This window comes from Protopterus annectens, chromosome 3.part0 (genome assembly GCF_019279795.1).
Source record: "Protopterus annectens isolate FY-2018-M chromosome 3.part0, PAN1.0, whole genome shotgun sequence".
NCBI lineage: Eukaryota > Metazoa > Chordata > Ceratodontiformes > Protopteridae > Protopterus > Protopterus annectens.
The window spans coordinates 1978323602-1978348437 of record NC_056731.1 but is presented as its reverse complement, the minus strand read 5'-3'; positions in this window follow the sequence as shown (position 1 = coordinate 1978348437).

Genomic DNA, 24836 nt, shown 5'->3' with positions numbered 1-24836 from the left:
TGTCAAATGTCACAGCCGTATATATAGTACCTATAGGGCTGTCACCTTTACAAATGATGAAAGTGGGTGCTGCTCTGTAGAAATGTCAGACGTAGCAGGTCAAAACATACCTACAGCCATGCATACTCCACAAATAGACATATTAGCACACAGCAAAGCTTAGGCCAGAATTCATGGAGCCTTGGCCGGCGTGTACGAGTAGAGTAAGAGTAGAGCAAGGCAAGATGTCTGCCAAGCTATTCAGCAATATCCTGTAGGGGCATGTAACACAGCCCCTAAAACGAACGTTGCACGGACAATGTTAGGATATCCAAATTACCCCATTTGTAGGTGAAAGCTATAAAAATGATGTAAATTTGCGATACATGAAACAGTAAGCTGTCTGTGCAAGAGTATAGTTATGTGCAGAAATGTACCCGGATGTTAACCAAGTTACATTCTGCAAGTAGCTAAACGGAGCAATGTCAGCTGCAAATAAAGGATGAATTTAGTTGAAGAAGCATGCCAATGGCCAAATATAAGGCCAGTGGCATTTCTTACCACTGGAAATTAATAAAACTCTATTTGTCCTCCCCCGATCTCCAGTGTTTAAGCGTAGTGCAGTGGCACAAAAACGCGCTGCACTGTCAAAACAAGAAAATTATTTAAAATATACATACAAATTGTAATTTTAGTTAAATGTTAGTTCGCCATGCAGGTGAATGGCAAGCTGAAGACAACATGGCTACTGAGTACTGGTTGCTATGTGTGGAAGCGCTCTGTCAGAGATGTAACCAAGCATTAGTAGGCAATCTTATGCAATTGAGGCTGAGGATAGTGAATCACAATTTGTCATGCCATATGGGCCAAGCCACTACAGTGTAAGAGTAGGTTAAGGGGACTATCAGAGTAGAAGATAGGTGACATCATGAGTGTGTATGTATAAAACACTGCAATCTTATCGGAGCAGTGTGTCACATGTTTGCTGTCAGTTACTCATCAGTGGAAGAGGCGTGTTATGATTTATCCTAGGTAAAGTCAGGAAACTGACGGTGTACACCATGGATATCACTGAAGTTTCTTGCAAACCTGCTTACAGTGTGTTGGCGCCTGTGCGTGCCTGTAAGACCGAGTAAGCATGTGTGCACGCGTGTCAGCCCGTGTGCGCGCATTGAAGAACAAGTAAGCTAGTGTAAGAATGTTGAAGCCTGTGTAATGTCGTGTAAGCCAGTGTACGCATTTGTAAGCATGTATAAATCTGTACTACACACATCACACACGTACTGCACACTCTGAAACATATGCTGCCAATACTACACACGTCAGTCAAATGGCACATGGATGGTTAATAAATCTTCAGAATTAACAGTGCTGTAAACTATACTACATTGATGGTCATAGCGGCAATGCATCATGCCTGGTTACATACACCTAGAAGGATATCACACTTTGTGTTAAGAACATTTTAACATTAATACAGTGCTATAAAGCCACCCTGTGCATCAGCATCATGTTAGTCTGTTCCTGCATCGATGTTACACATTACAGGTGGTGGCACAGGTGTCAGCATATGCACAGGGTATGGTGTTTCTTTTCCAGAGCCTGTCATTGAGCCATCCAATCAACTTGTAGGTATGTGTGTGTGTAAGGGACAGCAGTGTTTGCATGGCCCAGTGTTGATGCAATGTGTGTGTGTATGTGTTAGCCCTAGCTGTTTGTTTTATGTGTGTGTGTCTGCATGTATACAGTTTCAGCATGTGTCAGCCATATACAGGAGGTTGTGGGACAGTCACAGACCGTACCTGCCAGGCTGTACAGATCTCCATTACTGGCCATGGACACCCCTCCATGCATTCAACAATATTGCAGTCCTGCACCTGTCAATGTACACACATACATTCTTGGGATCTGTATCACAACCTGTGGATAAACGGGAGTCAGTAATGTTAACCTGATTTGCATAGTATTGTCAGTTAATACACAGGTATATGAGCCATACTCATCCTCCAAAGTAATAACCACTGCTGACTGTTGCTGAGATGTGCACACGACCGTTTAAAGGTGCTGTGCGATCATTGCTTTCAATGTCCCTTGTAATACCCAGCAACAAAATAACTGGTCACTACACAACTATAACCCAGGATCACTACAACACACAGTATGTGCACTATCACAGATCCATAGCAGATTTACATACATCAAAGGTGATCACGTACAGATAATGCAGCACATTCAATAGTGCTAATATCTATATACATTACATATATATATATATATATATATATATACACACACACACACACACACACACACACACACACACACACACTTGGCAGGGTTGGGATCAGAACACAGACCTAACTACCTTATCACACTACAGCATTACACATTTACAGAGCACGCTACCGTGATTACTAGATCACAGCATTCACACAGGCATACGTCTAGCTTGCTGGCATCAGCATCAAAGACAAAGACGCCGTACGGATTCTATGGAGAGTGAATAGTGTAAAAGCAATATACTGTTGTAATGCAGCGGGAAACTCACACACACACACACACACACACACATACACACACGTGGCAGGCTTGGGATTAGAACACAGACCTAACTACCTTATCACACTACAACATTACGCATTTATAGAATGCGCTACCGAGATTACTGACTACAGTGCTCTCAGACGCATACTTCTAGGTGGGTGACATCGTCCGCAAAGGCAAAGACGCCGATAGGGAATGTATGTGGTGTGAGGCATCTAAAAGCATTACTGTGTCCCCAGGCAGCTGGAAACACACACACACACACACACACACACACACACACACACACACAGAGGCACACACATGGCAGGGCTGGGAGTCGAACATACACCTAAATACCTTATCACACTAAAGCAATACGCATTTACAAAACACGCTACCAAGATTACTCAACACAGCACTCCCAGAGGCATACTTCTAGGTGGGTGACATCATCCGCAAAGGCAAAGACGCCGATAGGGAATGTATGTGGTGTGAGGCATCTAAAAGCATTACTGTGTCCCCAGGCAGCTGGAAACACACACACACACACACACACACACACACACACACACACACACACACACACTTGGCAGGGCTGGGAGTCAAACATACACCTAACTACCTTATCACACTACAGCATTACGCATTTACAGAACGCGCTACCGAGATTACTGAACACAGCACTCCCAGAGGCATACTTCTAGGTGGGTGACATCATCCGCAAAGGCAAAGACACCGATAGGGAATGTATGTGGTGTGAGGCATCTAAAAGCATTACTGTGTCCCCGGGCAGATGGAAACACAGACACACACACACACTTGGCAGGGCTGGGAGTTGAACATACACCTAACTACCTTTACCACACTACAGCAATATGCATTTACAGAACGTGCTACCGAGATTACTGAACACAGCACTCCCAGAGGCATACTTCTAAGTGGGTGACATCATCCGCAAAGGCAAAGACGCCAATAGGGAATGTATGTGGTGTGAGGCATCTAAAAGCATTACTGTGTCCCCAGGCAGCTGGAAACACACACACACACACACACACACACACACACACACACACACACACAGGCACACAATTTGCAGGGCTGGGAGTCGAACATACACCTAACTACCTTATCACACTACAGCATTACGCATTTACAGAACACGCTACCAAGGTTACTGAACACAGCACTCCCAGAGGCATACTTCTAGGTGGGTGACATCATCCGCAAAGGCAAGGACGCCGATAGGGAATGTATAGAGAGTGAGCAGTCTGAAAGCATATTACTGTCCCAAGGTAGATGTAGACAAACACACGGCAGTGGTGTGATCGGGGCAATGAAATATCTACGGAGCACTCCAACAACACTACATAGATACGGGGCGCGCCACAGACAGTACACCATGCAAGACAGTCAACCAATGTGTTGAATGTAGGCATCCATCATGACGTTGAAAATGGACATCTGTTGCCTGGATGTCCACCATCGCTATACAGGATGTCAATGGCCATGCCCATGCACAGAGGCACATCACCGACACAAGGTGTCACTGGCCATGCCAACACGCTTAGTATCACATGTCCGTTTGGAATGTACTGTGTGTCCATCTACACAACGGCATACTGGGCATGCTCACACACTTAGCAGTTGCAAAGGGCCGTCTTGCATGCACATGGATTCTAAACACGTAAGGGCGCGGTTTGGAATGTACTGTGTGTCCAACTACACAACGGCGTACTGGGAATGCTCACACTCTTAGCAGTTGCAAAGGGCTGTCTTGCATGCACACGGATTCTAAACACATAAGGGTGCAGTTTGGAATGTACTGTGTGTCCAATTACACAACGGTGTACTGGGCATGCTCACACACTTAGCAGTTGCAAAGGGCCATCTTGCATGCACACGGATACTAAACACGGAAGGGCACAGTATGGTATTACTGCCCACGTACATGAAGGCCACTCACATGTATCGACCAGTACACACTCGGGAACCATCACAGATGTCTGAGGTGCAGATCACAGAGGTACACACCGCAGTCTACAATGTAGCCCTCAAACATCACCATGTCATTGGACCAGCAATACACAGCCATACATCAACACAACACCGTGTGACTCATGACCAGTGGACTGTACATAGATGTACAGCAACTGTACAGACTACACATGTACCGACAGGGTTCCATCATGTGTTATGCATTGCAATGATACCACTGTACATAACCAGGTCGGCTCTACACATACCAGAGGCCCTGGGTCTTACACAGCTGTGACAGATGACTGTCGCTGTACACCAACGAACACACATGTTTGGATATGTCATACATGTAATTGCAGTGGATATGTGCATGGACCACACACACAACACATATGTACATAGCATAGCTTGTGCTGTCCTCCATGCAGACAAGTGGCTACAGCAATCATACACACACAAATGGAAGGTGGGTCCATGGCTGTTGAATGCTAACAGTACATGAGGTAGCAATGTTGACCGAGGACACATTCCCTCTGTACTAGTTACCCATGACACCCATCATATCATACAACAGACCATATGTTATGTATGTCAACACACATGTCCACCAATTGCAATGCATACAAACATGGCTACATGACAGGCATGTAGGACCAACAAACTGTAGTGTGCATGCAGCCATGCAGTAGCTGTAAGTAACTCATCTGTGCTTAACTACAACATGCAGTTGCAATGCAGCCCCATCATTGACACCTGTATATGGTGACATACTGGCAGTATGGTAGGATGTACATCAGGTATGATGGATTTGTGTACATAAAGTGGTGATCCACTTGTGTAGATGGATGTTCGCCGGGGACAGCTCACAGGTGTGTCACACGCCATCCTACCATTACATGTGTAAACAGTACGCTATGTTACTGTTACTTGACGGTGAAGACATAAAACCTACACAGTGGTCGGGTTTTACTGACTGTACGTTACTTGACACCTGTAACACTTACATCCTCCCGTGTGCATATAGCAGCACAATTGCCAGACATAGCGTTGGTACACATAATGCGGCCAATACTGCTGCATGTCTGTCAGACGTATCATCATATAGCAGGTGTATCATTCACAGTACTGCCATGTGTGTTTGCATGTGTGACCATATATGCCACATATGGTGGGGAATACATCCCAATTGTTACACACCCCTGTACACTGTTGTAGACATCTGTACATACTGCAGTGTGGAAAGCATGACATAGGCAGGTGTGGTGTGTGTATCACACACATCAGCTATCCGTATGTGTATGACATTTGTGGTCTCCACAGTGTGTGTGTGTGTGTGTGTGTGTGTGTGTGTGTGTATGTATGTATGGATGTCTGGTGCATGGAGTGAGGGTGTATGCTACCATACAGAACACACAGGATACCTAACCCCTCATGGTGATGCAGTCTACTACCCTGTTGATGCCATCAGTCTCAGCAGTACTGGCTACCTGTACATGTCCTTTCTCTATGCCGCATCGTGTGGGTGCACAGTAGTGTGAGGGTGATGACCACATAGGCAAGTGTCCTCACCTCAACACTATGGGGTGTGCATTATAGTGTTGTTGACCCCATGAGTGTGGGCATGTACCTGTAATGTGACAGGGTATTACTGCTACACAGTGAGGCCTCATGATATCAAGTGGCCTCTAACATTATCATTGGCCAGACCACTGTGTACAACCCCTGCACCATGTCAACATACTTGTAATGTGACCTGGTATGGATGTCACGTCTCTAGCCACTGTAGCCTATTAAACTGCACACATGCTGCTGGATCAGTATATGTGTGGACATCTGTGGTATGTTAGACTTTCCAGCACTCCGGGTGAGGCTACATATAGCATGCTGATATTGCCATACATGCCTGTGAGTACTCCACAGTTGCACATGGGAGACTGCAAACACTGCTACCCGTAGACACATGCAAGTAGACCATAAGGATGGAACCAGGACATCATTACAAACATGCTGTTACTGTTGTTACTGAGACACATACTGTGAACATATAACAATGCATGCTACACCTGTACTAAATGGTATGTTTGGTGCGTGTCAACAGTACACAACTAATGTAATATACACGTCTCTCACTATTCTTACACAACTAATGTAATATACACTTCCCTCACTAGTCGTACACAACTAATGTAATATAAACTTCTCACTATTCTGTTTACCCTGTGCATCAGACCATTTGAGCATGTCCCTGCACCAATGGTGTGGATGACAGGGATGCTGCTCAGGCTTCATCATATGCACAGGGTGATAATGTTTGCCAGGGGCATAGGCTGCAACAATGGGTGACTTAATGTGTGTGGGTAAGGGCCGGTGATATGATTGGACATGTCTGCTCAGTATGCATGTGGGTGTTGTGGTGCCCTACAAATGTGTTTGCTGTGTGCGTGTATGTGTGCACAGAGTTCTGCCTTTTCTGAGGCCTACACAGGGGTATTATTGACAGCTCCAGATTATACAGACCAGGTTGTACATCTCACTGTGTCCGGCCACGTGACCTGTGCCTGCCAGGGGTTGCACGGGCACTACCAGGCGGAGGTACAGATTGGCTACTGTCTGATGGCACATGTCCACTGGAACCGTGTCCCCACTGGGAATGTCCAGGGCCACGTCCATGTGGCCTGCTGTGTCCTAGTGTGGACAGCGCAGCACCAGCTGCACTGCTACTGCTACCGGCACTATGGGAGTGGGCATGTGAGGTGGCACGCTCACATTGACCTGCACTAGGTTGTGTAGCTGGCCTACGTCCACATGGCCTATGCCTCACTCCTACCAGATGTTCCAGCACAGACAGCTCACGCTTGCGGATTGTCATGCCACAGTCAAGGATTCTGACCATGTCACCCAATCGCCTGTCCAGAACATCAGCAATCTGCTGTTGAGCATTTGCCAATGCCTGGATGTTGTCATTTAGGGTACGGATAGCAGCCCTCTGCAGCCTCTGCCCTTCTCTGTTCTGCCATTCAGCACGTGCCTGTACTGGCAATACAGTCTGGAACATGCGTCCGGTGATACCAGCTGCTGCGCTCTGTCCTGCAGGTGCATGTCTGCCAGAGGTCCTCCTACGAGCAGGACAGGCCACATGCCTGTGCGGCACATCTGCAGACATTACACTGACACCATGGTGTGGAGACACACCTTCTGTAGCCACCACACGTTCCTGTTCCACGCTAACAGATGCTGACTGTCCTTCCTCTATGGCCACTGGTGATGCGGTATGTGTTGGCAGCAGAACTGTGTGCAGGGAAGAGGGGGACATAGCTGGGATGGCAACCATTGGCACAGCTTCAGCCCCTGACTACCCTGCCTGTACCTCATGCATATGTTCATCACTGCTAGTATCTGTGGAGACACTAACATCAGATGGACTGCAGGAGGGTAACGCACCTACATCACCTGTGAATGTAAAGAAAGACTCTAAATTACAATAGACACAAACACACACACACACACACGCACACACACAGACACACACACACACACACACACACACATATACACACACACACACACACACACACACACACACACACACACAGACATGCACACACACACACACACACACACACACACAGACACACACATAGACACACACACAGACACACACCATGCATGTGATTTGACAGACGACATGCAGCATGCCTGTGATACAGCAGACGGCATGCAGCTCAGACATTAATAGTATTAGTAAGCATACCCACTGGGGTGCACACTACAGCAAGCAGGTGTCATATCAGTAGCCATGCAGTTCACACAATCATGGTAGTATGCATGCATCCCCATGATACACCATGTGGACCAGAACAGGATAACAGTACACAAGGCTGACGTGACCTTGACATGTAATCTGCTGATGTGTGCATTAACATGCATACATGTCTGACACAATGGTGTCCTGACACATGTACAGCATTGTAATGGGCATCACATTGCAGTGTTGTCTGCATGCCCTACAGATAGAATGCATGTTTAGCAAATGCGCATGTGCATGGAAGGGTAGTGTGAGCCATCTACATTGCTTTACAGTGTGAAGTACAGACACTGTGCCATCGCATGGCATCATGATGCATCTATATTGCTATACAGTACATAATATGTACACATTGCATAGCCATAACTGCATGCATACCCATGACATAACTGTGGATTGTGACCCACGATGCTGAGGTGTATACACACCAAACCATGTTGTGCCATATGACAGGTCACTGGAGGACCTACAGATGACACCCATGCTCAAAAACTACAGAGTCTTAGCTGCCTGGCAACCATGTCCACACATAGCGGACTTGTCAATTCACCATGTCCCACATGACATTGATGTACCACACACACAAGGTGCACAGCTAACGGTGATGTCCTACAGCAGCAAGGGAAATGTACTGTATCTGTGGCCTGATGTGTTGTCAAGTCTGTGGAAGCTGTAGAGGTGACTACTGGCATGCTATGACACAGGCGTGATGTTCAACACATCTTATATGGTAGACGTCAGTGACACCTCCACTAGCTGTGCACAGGCTTTTAGGATGTCCAGTGTACCACATCAACTGTATAATTGGTCAACTAAGGCTATAATTGGACCATGTGTGGACAATGTGAAACAGGGTGTATACACATCACATCTACTGTGTGGCTACTTATCTCTGGCCATCCCCCATGGCCGTGTGTGCACATGTGTTGGACAAATGTGTGTGATGGCTGTCTATCACACATGTCTGTGTTGTCCCATATGACATACACCCATAGATGTCAGATATTTCACCATCCACAGGGCTATGCAGACAACAGGTTGTATGTGTGGTATATGGGGTATGGGTTATGGGATAGTGTGACATTATTGCAGCCAATACACTAAGTGTCTGGGACATGTCAGATGGCACATCACAATGTGTGCACCCATTGTAGGGGCATATAACACAGTGGTGACTCCTGTGGGCTGCCCATATCACAGCTCACTGTGTGGTACTATTTGTGTACCACACGTGTTGTTCCAATGTATAGTACATAAGCCTCCATTGTAGAACACCTCTACCATTGTACGCACAGCTGACCACACATGTAGCAATGACAAATACTGTGGTTTCATGTCGGTGTATAATTTCGTTTGTATATATTGCACATGGGTGGCCTGTGTGAATGATGGTTGATGCGACCTGAATATCATGAATGGAACGAACATCAGGTGTACAAGTGTTAACTGGCCACATGCTGAATAGATCTATGCTTTAACATGCCTGATACTGATGACAGTCTCATCTGCAACGGACTCATGTCTGAGCGGCACGCCAGAGGTACCTGTATAGGGATGACACAGCAGTATGAACATTATCCATGACTGTATGACAGCCACAGTGTGCACTGTGCATGTTAACCCATTCACCTGTACAATAGCATATAGTATGCACATGTGTGCATACACAGGGTAGTATACTGTAGTATGCAGCATGTGTGTCCACATACCATGCATATGTTGTTACATTACATAATGTACAGTGACACATGCACGTAAATGGGATTTAGTAGCCATATGTGCAGTACTGACTTACCAGGAAACTCCAGGCTCATTGGTTGGCAGACACACACCTCCACAATGGCAGCTAGTGTTTGTGGATGCTGTTCTGAGGGTGCCCCCAGACTGGCCAGTAGCTCCTCAGTGTGTGTGAGTGAGGGCTGGGTTGGTGGCCCACCACCTGTTCCACCTTGTTCCCTGGCGATTGCAGTGGCACGCTGTGTTGCATGTCGTATCAAGTCCGTGCAGTGTCTGCGCACCTGCTGGTAGGTGCGGTCATGGCCACCCACATTGTTCACCCTCCTGCAAAGATCCTGCCACAGGTCGTCCCGCTGCTGGGCATGCTGTGGCACATGGCTTAACAACCACTCATAGTTCTCATGGAGGTACGGGATGAGGACATCATCCTCCTGGCGGCTGTACGCTGGAAGGCGTGTACGAGGCATTATCTGTAAGACATAATGATGGTGACAGGTCACAGTTTCAGAGATGTACAGAGATACTGCTGCACATACATTCCTATGACATCTAGTACATCTGCACGGTTATCTTTGCAAATCATCTATACACTGACATGACTGACATGTTTGTGTCACACACATGTAACACCCGTTATGCATTGGATATCATCACCATATATTTGTGTCACCTCATTACAGTGTTCATACCCCATGTGAATGCTGTCTTGATGTGGGCATATCTGTTTGCCTGCACTGGTGTTCTTACCTATCTGCACATGCCTGGATGTGTCCACGGTAATGCTGTTGACCTTGATGCTGTGTATATGTCACATATCAACACAGACACAGCCTTAATGGACTTGAGCAGTGACAATGCACACATACACATGGAAACCTGTACATGCATGTGTTTTGCCATATACATCTACGCAGCACTGTACAGCTGTTCAACATCCTGCCATGGATCGCCTGTGTTGCACATGTGATAGACATGGGACAATAGTCAGACGTCATTCGCAGGGATGGTTATCAACTATAGCATGTACGGGCAAGGTTTCCTAGCTGCATCCGACAGCCATTATGCCACCGCGAGGTGCATCAGTGCCACATTACTGATCCAGACAGGTGATATTACATCTACCATGCGGCCATCACACCATGTATGACAGAGATGACATGTGCAGCTTTGATGGACAGGGTTGCATGGTGTGGCGGGAGTATGTCAAATGTATGGCACAGGGATCTGTCCAGCATGTGGCGATCCTAGTAGTAGGATGGTGGCTGTCCATGACGTATGTCTTTCAGATCAGGATATGGACATGTAGCATGTCCAACATCATAGTGTAGCAAATGTCTTTATGCAAGGTAAACAGCATGCTGCATAGTGGAGGTGAGGATTGTGAAGGCTGGTATCACCCATCCACACATGACCATTACCCCTTAAAGGTGATATGTGATCCACTATTGGTCACCCAAGTGCTGTGTATGCCTGTCCAATGATCTCTGTGCTCATGGATGGCACCCTGTAATGACATGGGTACCTCGTATGACTACCTAAGGGGCCTGGAGACGTCACCAAGTCAAGGAGGTGTACTTCACAGCACCATCCCTTACACAGTGTCCATAATGTTGACCACAGTCTAGGTGGTAGTTAATGGGTACAGGGATGTTCACCTAGTGGTGACAATGCTGGTATCATCCATCAGAATGTGCACACATGTCACACACCTCACCCACACAGCCCATTCTGTATGTTGTTCACAACACTGAGACAGCCATTGCTCATAGGTCATGGCCATTCACATCCATACATACACAGATGCCTGACATTTGTCTGTGTGGTATGGGCTACAATGAGGGTGGAGTACAACACATTAACCCTGTTTTACTGTAGCTGGCACTGGTGTGATATGCACATGTCACTCTGGCACCTTTTGTAGTTGTGAGTCTGTCAACGGGCCACTGGTAGAACACTCCTGTGACATACAAAGGTATTTGTAATCAAGCATCCATACTGTCTTGTACATCTGTACTGCTAACATCTACATTGATAATGGTTCATGGACATGCAGACCATACTCAGCAGGGTTATAGTGCAGTGCCACCAATTATGACTGTTGTCACCACTTGTGGGTTGTTATTATTCAACACCCTATCTGTATTGTATGTTCATGCTCAGCACTTGTTCAGAACTTGTGAGCATGTCATGAGCTACTGATTAATATAGCACCCATTCCACACCATTTCCCACAGGTACACTGGCTGTCCTAAAATTTCCAGCTTGCTTATGGTACAACAGCTGTTGTGCACACGTAACGCACATATCCTGTGAGACGTGGTTGTATATACAGGCATGTCCAACTGTCACGTACCAGTGCTATTGCCTGTCTATATGATGGATATGTCATACATGTGGCAATAGAGCAATTGTCTCATGTACACAGTCAATGCTCACCTCCCAACATACGACACTGCAGCCTGTGGGGGATGCACATATGCAGCCCTGCTGGGGGTAATACTGTCACCGACCCTGACTGCACCTGACAGTCATGTGGAGATGTGTAACATTCGCAACACACCCCACTCATCACATAGTCTCACCTGATCTCCACCACAGGCCACAGATATGAGGACAACTTGTGCAGTACCTCTCCATACTCTGTGTAGGCACCAAAGGCAGCCCCCATCACCAAACACAACAACACCAACTTATAGCCCACAGACTCATGTGTGCCCATCACATACAGCCAATAGGGTGCTATTACATACACAACACACCAGTCATAGGTGACTCTGTAGGCGGTCACACTGCTGTTCCACTCAGCAGGCTACACAAGGCGATAGTCACTTACATCTTGGTGTCTGGTAACTGGTTCTGCAACATAACCTATGCACCCATGCCACACCTCACCAGGTACGATGTGACTGTCATTTTCCATGTTAGTGTGACTGCCCTGAGATGTAATTTCACAGACTACGTGTGCAGAAACATGAAATAGCTCACCAGTCTTGTAGACCTGAAGGTGTGGGCCAAGCCCTGGGGAGCATTATGCATTCATCCGGACCTGATACCACTGTACAATGGCTGACTGTGTCACATCAACAGTTGCCTATGCTTCTGCTGTCATTCCACAGGCATCTGGTATCTGTCCGCTTTGACTGACCTGGTCAAACAACACGATGCTTTGGCACAGATGACCCGCACCTGTCAGCCCTGGGAGTACAGATCACATGTAAGGTTCTTGCTGCTTCTATATTGCCTGTCTTGCACAGTTTCCAATAATAGTCACCACCAGAACGGGAACTGGCTAGCAAACCATGGGGTCATGTGACGCAATGCTTGACATCTTCCTCTGTGATGCACGCAGGCAAGGCACATCTTATAATGCACCACTTCAATATCTCTGCAGTGACTGGGACCTGCCTCTAGGCTCTGCAGAGCACACCTGCAATGACAGGTTATAGACAGACCATACCTTTCAGGCACGTACCTGGACCGGCACACCCACGGCTGAGGTGTTCCCATATTCCACTATGTTGTACACACATCCTGGCTAGTTACTTAGCACAATGCAGCAGAGGTGCTCCACGTGCAACTAACTGTGTCCAGAACCACTATACACATTGTAACAAGCTACGGATTCAACAACATACCCCACGGTTACCAGACCTCATTTGTTGGTGTACTGGACAGTAGGGCTCAGACAGCTACTACTGTTGTGAGACTGACACTACCCCACACTTAACTGGGATAGTCACTCATGTACCGACACATTAGGCCAATGCTGTCCGTGAGTCATAACGTCCACTCGGCTGGATCAACCCATACACACCACCTCCAAGACCAATATTATCCTTGACATGAACACTACCAACATGTGACTGGTGTTCCACACCTGGGGTTATCTCCTCATTGGTGGATTCCGAACATATGCTAATCACCCTTGTTAGCCACATCCCGGCACCACACCCTTCATGGCATACACAGTACATGAGTACTACAACACCTACTACAGACATCTTATGACAGTGGTAGTTAACGTCATGACACCCGTGCAGATGGACAATGCACATACAAATGCTGAAACATACCCCAGTGCACTTCATTAGCATGTACATGACTGCATGGATCATGCTATTCCACACAGAGCCATGATGGCACCCACCAGATAACAGATGCCACTCTGGGTGTCAAGTTCCATGGACATAATTTACAACAACAGGTGGAGGCTGTTGCACAGTGGTGTACAATCCCATGGGTGGGGTAGCTCACTGGTCAGCCTCGATAGGGCCATGGGATCCCTCATAACATACTCCAAAACTAGCTGCATAAACATTACTGCGACACATTCCGGGGTGTACCACAAGGCATCATGGTGGTATGTCAGTAGTCAATGGCAATACCCACATCTGCTCTCACATACAACAGTCACTCAGGAACATTACAGAACCAGGTGATGTTGACAACATGCTGGCAAATGGATTCAATGCTAACATTACACCCTCTCACTCACTACAGGGCCACAATCCATGCAGGAACATTGCTGTGTCCCTGCGGTCACACCTACACAGTACTGACCTGCACTCGATATGTCCTGGGACACTGGGCCCATATCACCTTCCAAAATCCCAGGCTGTGATGTCCACAAACCTTTGAATGACATGTCTCCCCACTAGGCCACCATATTCAGTAATAGCCTTGTATCAGACATTGTGGCCCCTGAATGGCACACAGCAACAGTTATCACACTCCACACAGGTGGTGCCACAATGCACGAGTGGGACTATTGCCCTACACACCTGACTGGACTGTTCTGCATGGCTATGGGGTACATCATCATGGACGTCATTCACAGAGACATTGTTGGGCTCCGGTCCTTTGATGCCACCCGGGTTGGACTTGTTAGGGCCAGAGCATGGCTCCTACACCTGGTGGACTCCTTTCATACAGTTACCAGGGTAGTTGAGTATGGTACGGGGGTCCACACAGCCTATATTGTCATCTCATTGCCTTTCAGCACCGTTCTCCATTCCGGTATTGACAATATACACATCCACCTGCACATCATACCCTATGTCTCAGGATGTTATGCAATGTGGCTCATGGACAGGACCCACACAATGAGGGTAGCATACCATAGTACCTACTGCATTTCAGCTACACTTAGCATACCACAGTCCTCAGACATAGGGCCCCTCATGTTTGGTATATGCTTCCCTGAGGTACAGGCTAGCACAGAGGGACTTTCCCTGCATAGCTTTACAAACCACTGCATACGAAGCGCCATGATTGATCCACCAGCTGATACTAACTCCATCCATATGGGTGTCACTGTGATGGATACCTGATATGAATATATTGGCCTCAAGCTGCATGACACAAGGTGCATGAACATCACCTTTGCATTACACCATTCACCCACTGACTATCACATAAGTGGTAGTCTCCTACATACATGTCACATTGTACATGTTCGTAGTACACACATATGTCGCACCCACTCCTGTGATTACCATATTGCCACTGTGGCATGGATATCCTTCTACGTGGCCACACTTATCTGTACTGGGTGTGTAGCTGGTACATAGGCATCCATTGTATCTCTGAACTCAAGACTTCTACACACATTCAAGGGTACACCACCCCATTTAGGGTGTACCTTACACAACAGCTACAGCTTTACATACCACAACATTAACACACCATGACGTTTATTGAGCTCCGACAGTTAAAGTATGCAGCTGAACTATGGACACCATGTCTGTACACATTTGCATACTAAATACTCAGGGGTGACCTCTGCTGAACAGACAGGGCCCATGTCCACAACAATATTAATGGATATACTCCACATACGCGACATAAGCAAAAGCCACTGTGAGCAACATGCTCATGGATATGTGCACACACGCAATGATGAGTGGGATGTGCTTGAGGGTTACATTCCCAAACCGGACCTCACCATGCTTTGGAACATGATTCCTATGTAATCACGCAGGGACACTCAGTAGCACTGTTCATGTGATACCTCACTTGGTGGATGGGAGACACATGTACACCAGGGATCACTGCAGTGGCTGTACTGTGCAGAGGTGCAGGTAACACATGGCTTTGCTGTTCACAGGACACTACCCTAGAGAGGTGCCACTGGTGTGAACACTATAGTTGTGCTTACACATAGACTTGCCAGACTGATAGTACCCCACAATGAACCTGTGAAGCTATTACATGTCCTTTGTGCATGGTTACTTGGTAGCCCTTCCATTTAGATTAGCTATCATGCTATTACAATGTCCCGTGACTACAAGCCATATGTATCCTGTTATTGTACATGCCAATAGATGATACCTTTGGTATGCATGATATGCCTGTTATGCTGTGTAGCATATCTGACATATCTACCTAAAATACTATTACATTACACATATTTTACATAGTATCCCATAATGCAAAGCATACTTGCACAGCAGGACCACCTTAGACATGTCATTGTCATTATATGCCCATACACATGCCTACTGTGACAGTATATCAACATATACTATCCTCTGCTATGGCACGTACTTGTTGGACATACCCTACCACTGACGGCGGGTGGTATGGAATTGTTCTGTTTAAAGCCCTCAAGTAGCATCCCTTGTGATGTCTGTGATGTTTACCTTGTGGCCCACTGCTGGACGCACAATTTCTACAAGCGTTAGTATGCTCAGCAAGACATCACTACATAAATACCTTTTCCCACTTTATGCATTGTGGACACTTTTAATTAATGCAAACCAGGCTATACATACACTAACATAATTAATACAAAACATGCTATACATAAACGTACATATCGAGTGTTCTACATACCTTGTTATCGTTCTGGACTTTCGTCTCTCTTACACTGTTTAAGTAGTTCTATGGTATGAGCATACGGTTTAAATGTCTGGCAAGTCATCCTTATATACGTCGATAGCTGTAACATGTGGTTTCCTGCTTCCAATTGGTGTTCCTGAGTGACTAATTACTTGCACATCCGCTGTGCAGCTACTCCATTTGCCAATTACGCAGCAACAGTGGGGTATAATTGAATTCTCCACTTGGGCATTGCCCATTTGCCCTACCTTCGGGGAGACGGCCTGTATTATGTTTTGTTGTGTGTAATTGCAACTGCTATGTGTAGAGACAAGTATAGTTTGGATTCATGTCCCCCGTGGATTGCGTGTGATGGCTAGAGTATGTGGTTCAACATGTGGGTGTACCTGTCATCCCAACCTTCTGATAACAGACTATTGCAAACAAAACCTGTAACATCGCCATTTGTTCCATTATACAATGGCTACAATTTTGCATGGCGCCTTTAATTGTGTTTCTCACAAGGTATGTTAATGGTTCTGCAGATGTAATTGACTGACTGGATGTTTGTGCTGTAATTACAGTCTGTATTGCTATAGTTTCTAGTGTGGGGAATGTCGGTGGGTGTACATAGCATATACAGGTTTGCAGGGCTTGCATTTATACGTATTCCATATATATGTGTGTGTGGGCTCCTTCCCTAATTAAAGAGCTATCAGTTAGTAGACTTATGTTATGGGATTTTACATTGGGCCATTGTTAATTGGTTTCTATATTGTATGCAGGTGAGGTTGATGCTTCAATACCTCTGGAATTGCAGTGATATGTAAAGGGATATTTCTAAATGACAGCTGTCCTATGTATTTCTGTCCCAGATATTTGCAGTCATTGCCGTTGTGTTGATGACAGAACCTCTTTGCCATGGGTTGCCACCTTTTCATATGGCCATTGTTGGACACTTGCGGGACACACAGCGGTGTTTACAGGCTGACACATAGCCAGGGTCAGTACACAAGATAGCATATACTTTTATCCTCAATACATACCTATTGTTGTGGGACTTTGGCTACTTATCATATTGCATGTAACATTTACATTTCTTACATACAGGCATAACTATTTCATGCAACTATTACATAATATATGGGACATAATAATGTCCTACAATCTCGGACAGTTGCCCTTTGTAATGTTTTATGTCAGGACACACCTGCCCAGGGAGGGGCTGTCCCTCCTAATGTGGGACAGGTGGTAACAGTATGCCTATGGCTAGCTATACCCACACCTACCGTAGTGATCTACCTCCGGGTTGGCACTAACAGACACACGATGCGGACACACACACACACACACACACACACACACACACACACACACACACATTACAGTCACACAGAAACGCACAGGGCACCCTCAACACACACATACACAGACTACAGCACTCACAAACACAGTTGAACACAGTACCTACGTGGACCGCAACACCGGCAATGGTAACTAAATGTCCCTTCATATCGTCATACTATTACTCGTGGTTCTACTGTTCTGGTACTGTGTTCTTTCGGTCTTTCAGCCTTGTGGTTACGCGTGTTGGTATGTGACACATTCCATAGTTGGCGGTATCCTATTTATTTGTACCTCCAAGGTGTTATGAATGTCGCTGACCAATCTATATATTAGCAGATATCGGTGAATCCGTATATATCAACATATATCACTCTATCGCCCTTTCTATCTGTATTATATATATGTATATATGTGTGCTTATATATATATATATATATATATATATATATATACATATATATATATATATATCTGACAGGGAAAGTGACAGGCAAGCTACACCTTTCATTGTGTACGTGTCGGTGTATACTGTTTCCTGGACTCCGCACGTTTGTGTCTGTACCTGTCACATTACACACCTGCCGTAGGTTAGGGTTACCACCTGTCCCACTTTGCAAGGGACAGTCCCGCTTTGGGCAGTTGTGTCCTGCAAAATATTTGTAAACATGGCAAATGTCCTGAGATTTTAGGACAAACTTATTTCCTATAGTTTATGTAATAGTTGCATAAAACAGTCATTCTGTATCTGAACCACCTATATGTTATAAGAAACAGAATAAGTAACTAAAACATTACAAGAATAAGCTTTTATCTAGGCAAAACAGTGAAGTTCTGATTGTCATACTGGCCGGGTGTATGTCGGCCTGCAGACATCTGACGTATGTCCCACATTGGTCATTTGAAGAGGTGGCAACCCTACCGTAGGTACATCTTGGCTAGCAATAGTGTTAGGTGATTGTATACATGATTGCGTGTTCTACTCCTGGCAGTGGTCGTTTTACCCTTCAGAACAGGCGCTATTAGTACGGGGTGAATAATGCTGGTTTCACCTGTTCTGGACATCATTGACCATGATCTGCGCAATATTCGGAGAAGCTTAGCCCTGTTTCACGCATATCCGTATAGTCATATTTACACGTTGCTTACCAGCAGTGGGCAACGCATATTCCCGCTAACATGTGCTAAACATGATCTGATGACCTGCATCCCACATGTATTACTCGTGCCTTCGGGATTACGTTACATCCCTTGCAGGACCTGGGACCAGGAACATGCATGACGGTCAGTGCATTTAACACTTGGACATCTGGGATTTGTACACGTGTTATGTCGTATTGTGTGTGGAGTATACTACGGCTGTTACTCCATACTGCTCTCACATGGGTAACTCAGTTAGTTTACATATTGATGAGTCCAGTTAATGGTATGTCCATGTGATGTTTACTGGATGTGCTCCGGCTTGGGTATGTATATCACAGTGAGCCACACACGATACTGTGCTACACCTTCAAACAACCGTAGGTGGAGCATGCTGGGGTGATGAATACCTGTCATGGGTACACCCCATGCCTTGACACAACATGCATGATTACATTATGTGGAACCCCTCATTAACGCAGCAGGGAATCCGTGCTGAGTGTGTGCAGAACAGTGCTTGCACACATGTGCTCCCGCAATTGCCTCTGCTCCCCAAAGCACAGTTGGTTACTCAATGTTGTGGCGACAACAGACACTGTTTGCCCCGTTTGGTGTATGGCCTCTGACAATCGTGCATGTACCTACCGATGGACCTGGGAACCTATACACACAGCACCAACGTATGCTGATAGGCGCATGTACTGTTCAGATGTTGACATTCCGTGTTCCAATAGCTGTTGTGTGTACAATGTTTGAGGGCTGCCTATGTAGGATTCACACAGTGGGCCACCTATACATTACAATTTACAGGTGGTCATGTTTGTGTGCCATCCATTTTACTGTGTGTGCAGGTGGAGAGGTGTGTCAGTCCGTAGGGGCCTACACTGTCAGAGTATGTGCTATATGTTCCCTCTTTGCCATGGCGTATTGGGCATGCCTCTGTCTGCCTACTGGGGCTGGCACAGTGTGTTCGTGGTCTGAATCCCTCTGTGTCTGTGATGGCCTTGGCAATTGCGGTGAGCTATGAGGGCCTTCACCATTTTGTCCCTGCTGCAGCTGTTTCCACAGGATCATATTATGTAGCATGGCACATACTATGAAGATGTGGGCACACGTGCCTGGAGAGTACTGCAAGGCTCCACCAGATGTGTCCAAGCACCGGAACCATGATTTCAGCATCCCGAACACACGCTCTATGATGATTCTGGTTTGTGCGTGTGCCTCATTATGGCGTTCTTGCATGGGTGTGTGTGCATTTCTGATGGAAGTCATCATCCATGGTTCCAGTGCATAGCCAGCATCCCCCACAAGGTGGCCATGTGGGATGTCCCCCCTGATAAATACCTGATACAGCTGTGAGGCATGCCAGATATGGGAGTCATGGTAGCTTCCAGGGCTGCCAGCACACACATCCATGATAATGCCCTGGGCATTGCACACGACCTGGCAGTTGATGGAGTGGAATCCCTTGCGGTTTATGTAGTGCCTACCATGCTCACCGGGTGGTGACTTGATATGTATGTGCGTGCAGTCTATCGCACCCAGTACCTCCGGGTAGTGTGCCACATGGTGGAAGTGACACATATTGCTGGCCAACTCCTCCTGAGTTCGGGGGAAGTATATATGCTCATTGGCATGTGGTAACATGGCGTCCAGGAACTGTGTAGTACCCTGGATGCTAATGCCTGTGAGATCCCCATTATATCTCCAGTTGGCCTTTGAAAGGTACCTGTGGCTAGTATTTGCAAGCTTACACATACCTTCGTGTCCACTGGGATGGGTTCCCCTCTGTTGTTTCTGGTTCTCGGGCGTGGTCGACACAGCTCCACTATTTGCTGTAAGATGTCCCTGTCCACCCTGTAATGCTCTACTATCTCCAGATCATGTAGCTACTGGTAGGTTACCCTTGGTCTGAACACTCTTCTCCTCCTCCGGGGCCTGCGGTGGTTGTCGGCATCATCCTCCACAACACCGTCAGTCTCTAACACATGCTGATGAATCACAGCTATGGCAGCTCCCAACATGTACATTTTAAAAGTTCCCCATGTGTTTACACCTATGGTGCAGTGTTTGGTAATACACAGGTGTGTGTAGGGTGCTTTCGTACTTTATACTATTGTGCTTGTTAACACCGATGATGTCATAGGGTGTGTATGTACGATCGTAGCTACAGGGTATCTTATGTGTTTTACTACCGGAACTACTATTGTGGTGCCTTTGGTGTTGAATTACATTTGGCTGCCGTGGATTACCTCTTGACCTTCCCTTTACATTTCTGCACATTCGACCTACCATTTTCTGGCATGCATCCAGCAGCCTGCTTTCATTTGTACTTTCCTAGACCTGGCTTATCTTGCGTAATGTGTTCTATTGCCGGTCTACTGTAGGTTTGCATTGCTCTGCTATGACAGATATCCTATCTTTGCAATCCAATGCCTCCCCTCCTTTCTTTGCAATCCAATGCCTCCCCTATCCTGTGTTGCAGGTTTCTGCGAGCAGACTTGTCAGCTGCCGTCGATTGGCCGCCGTGAGTTGATTGGTGTTAATTGCTCAGTAGTACTCCAATTACCCTACTTTGGCATTTCCTTCTTTTCTTCCCCTGACCTTCCTGTTTGTGCTATTGTTCGCGGCATGTGCATCCACTTACCGGGTTTCGGGCACGTTTTCATCCCCGTACACATGCGCTTTCAGGCACCATATGTGCTCTCAGCTAAACGATTCTATACCTTCCTCCCTACCCCTGTCCTGCAGCTTTGCTTAGCAATGGCCAGGCCACATTTGCATTGCTCCAATGTGCTTACTGCTACGGTGGCACACCCCTCTGCTGATCTCATGTATCTCCTCTGAGACACTACTCGGTGTTATAGTGCTGCGCCGTATGGTACATTCTTCATCTGGTGGGACATTTGCGATTCAGTATTACTTGCCTCATTTGCATGGCATTGACTACTAATTCATAGTTACCGCACTGAACACTGTCGCAGACCCTTAGCAACCCTTGCACCTTGGTTGTGGTGTACCATGCCTACCATTGTGTATTATGGTGAAATCCTGATTTGTATTACATTGCGATTTTATGGCATTTGTATACATTTTCTTTGTGTTCCTGTTTGCGCGCACATGCCCTGCGGTTGTACTGTGCATTACTGTGGACATGACATTAAATGTTGTTTTTTAGGTGTTGTGCATCTTTTCTTATGCCATTGGCTGTGTATTTAGCCATTGGCATATGTTAACTTTGTAATACATGAGTCTGGTCTGCTTCCATAGCTCCGATGTTTTGTTTGGGAAAATGTAAACCGTGTTTTTTTGGTTTACATTTCCGTGGGCTTATGCTACGCCTGCACCACTTCATGAATTGCTATATGCCTTCATTTGCATGGTGCGACACTGCACATGGGGTGATTAGCATACCTATGCCGAGGGCTGCGCAGTTCTGGCGTACGCCAGTAGTGCACTTGGAATTGGATCGTTCCTGAATCGCTCGACGGCCATATTTGGCATTATTCCGCCTACGCTACGCCTGCGCCTGGCACAAGCTTCATGAATCCCGGGGACAGTTTATTATATTTATATACCTAAAAATTTACATAATTTATTTTAGTTGGGGAAGGTAAAGATAACACAAAGCTACGAATGAATAAAGTATTTGAGAAATATTAATATTTCAGCATCTACAATTATTTTGATTATATTTATAAATAATATACAGATACAAAATATGGTAATGGAACTGTAGGACATTGATGCAATAAACAAAAAATCTCTACTTCTGCTGTTGCAGGCAGATAATTTTTGAATTAACCAATAAAGTGTGCTTTGAAATTAAACACAGTTATAGAAAATGCCATACATATATTACAAAACACAATTAAATTACTATGTTTTAGAACACCAAACTACTATGATTAGAATTATCTTACTTTTTCAGTTATAAAGTGAACCAAAGGTGATACTGTATTGTCGCTGGAAATTAAATTTCTTACCTGATGTAGTCTAGCTGTACAGGGTTTTAAAACATGGCATGCCAAGACCAGACATACTGCCATCTCATTCTAACTACACCAACTAGTGAAATCAAGTTTGTTCATGCCATCCCCATGGGGCAAGGTTTCCCCCATTTCAGTCCCTCACAATGCAGAGGTATTGAATTTAAGGGAGTACAGTTATGATCAGGAAAGGTAATAAGATCCTAAAACAATCTATGTTCCTGAAACCCATTACCTATCCTGAGCATAGCTTGAATGCTTTATTTGTTGTGGCTTCCAAGTCAGGATGAAGTTCTTCATTGCAGTAGAATTTGGTCACTAATTCTTACCTTGACAAAAAAAAAAAAAAAAAAAAAAAAAAACAGAAGCAGAAGCCACACCCACTGTACTGCCCCTCTCCACCTGTTTCCCTTTCACCCCTGTCAGCTTCAGTGCTCATTTTACGATGTAAATGGGCATATAAGTGGGAGACAGTACATCTGCTTTTGCTAGGCTTAGACTTGATCATGTTGCAGTAACAATGATTTTCTTTAAAAAAGTCACTCTGCTATGTCCTAAAAATCTGGCATTCTGTTTGTGCTGCTAACTAGAATACTGATGTCTGTGCAGAGTTTTCTGGACTAACAGGCATTTTTTCTTATTTCCAGACAGTATGAAAAAAAAACAAACGGATTGGTAGCAACCCCACAGCAAGATCTTTCCCTAATTCAAACCTGATTTTGAGATCACCTGCCTGCAGTTCCAAGTCTGTTACTGGCAATTTTTCTTATTTCCAGACAGTTGTTGTGTCTTTCGGCTTTTCCTGGTTAGGGGTCGCCACAGTGGAACTCTGGTCCGCTAATCATTGGCAGTAGATCTTTACGTGCCGAGTTGCCAGCTCTAATGCCCAAACGTCAATGAAGATACGTCCATTCACGCATGTCTACACACAAAAGACACTCTAGCTGAGAATCAAACAGGACAGCATCGTAATGTGAGGCAACAACGCTACCACAGCACCACCACCGCAGTTCTTATTTATAAGAAAAAAACAAATAGATAGGTAGCAACCCCACAGCAAGATCTTTCCCTAATTCAAACCTGATTTTGAGATCGCCTGTCTGTAGTTCCAAGTCTGTTTCTGTTTTAATGAAGCAGCACTTTGAGCCATTGAGGAATGCCTTGCAATAAATATATTCATATGTGCATGTAGTCCCAGGTACCATGCCTCCCAACTCCTGAAACCTGCAGTACAGCTTCACCTGTATTTGGAAATAGGTACTGATGTCTGTCGCTCTGACTTTCTGGTAGGTGCAGCTTGCAGTACCTAGTCCTACATACAGATAGCAGAATTGCTTCATCAGTACTTCTCTCTTCACTTGAATGGGATTCTCCATTGAATCAACTTTGAACAGTAATGAGGTTTGACTTTCGTCAATGTAGCATACCAGTTCCCCTTTGTGAAATGGACATAGCGTGCTGGCAGTTCCCATTACCTTATAATGAAAAGGGACTGCCAGATCCCTACCTTTTTCACTCCA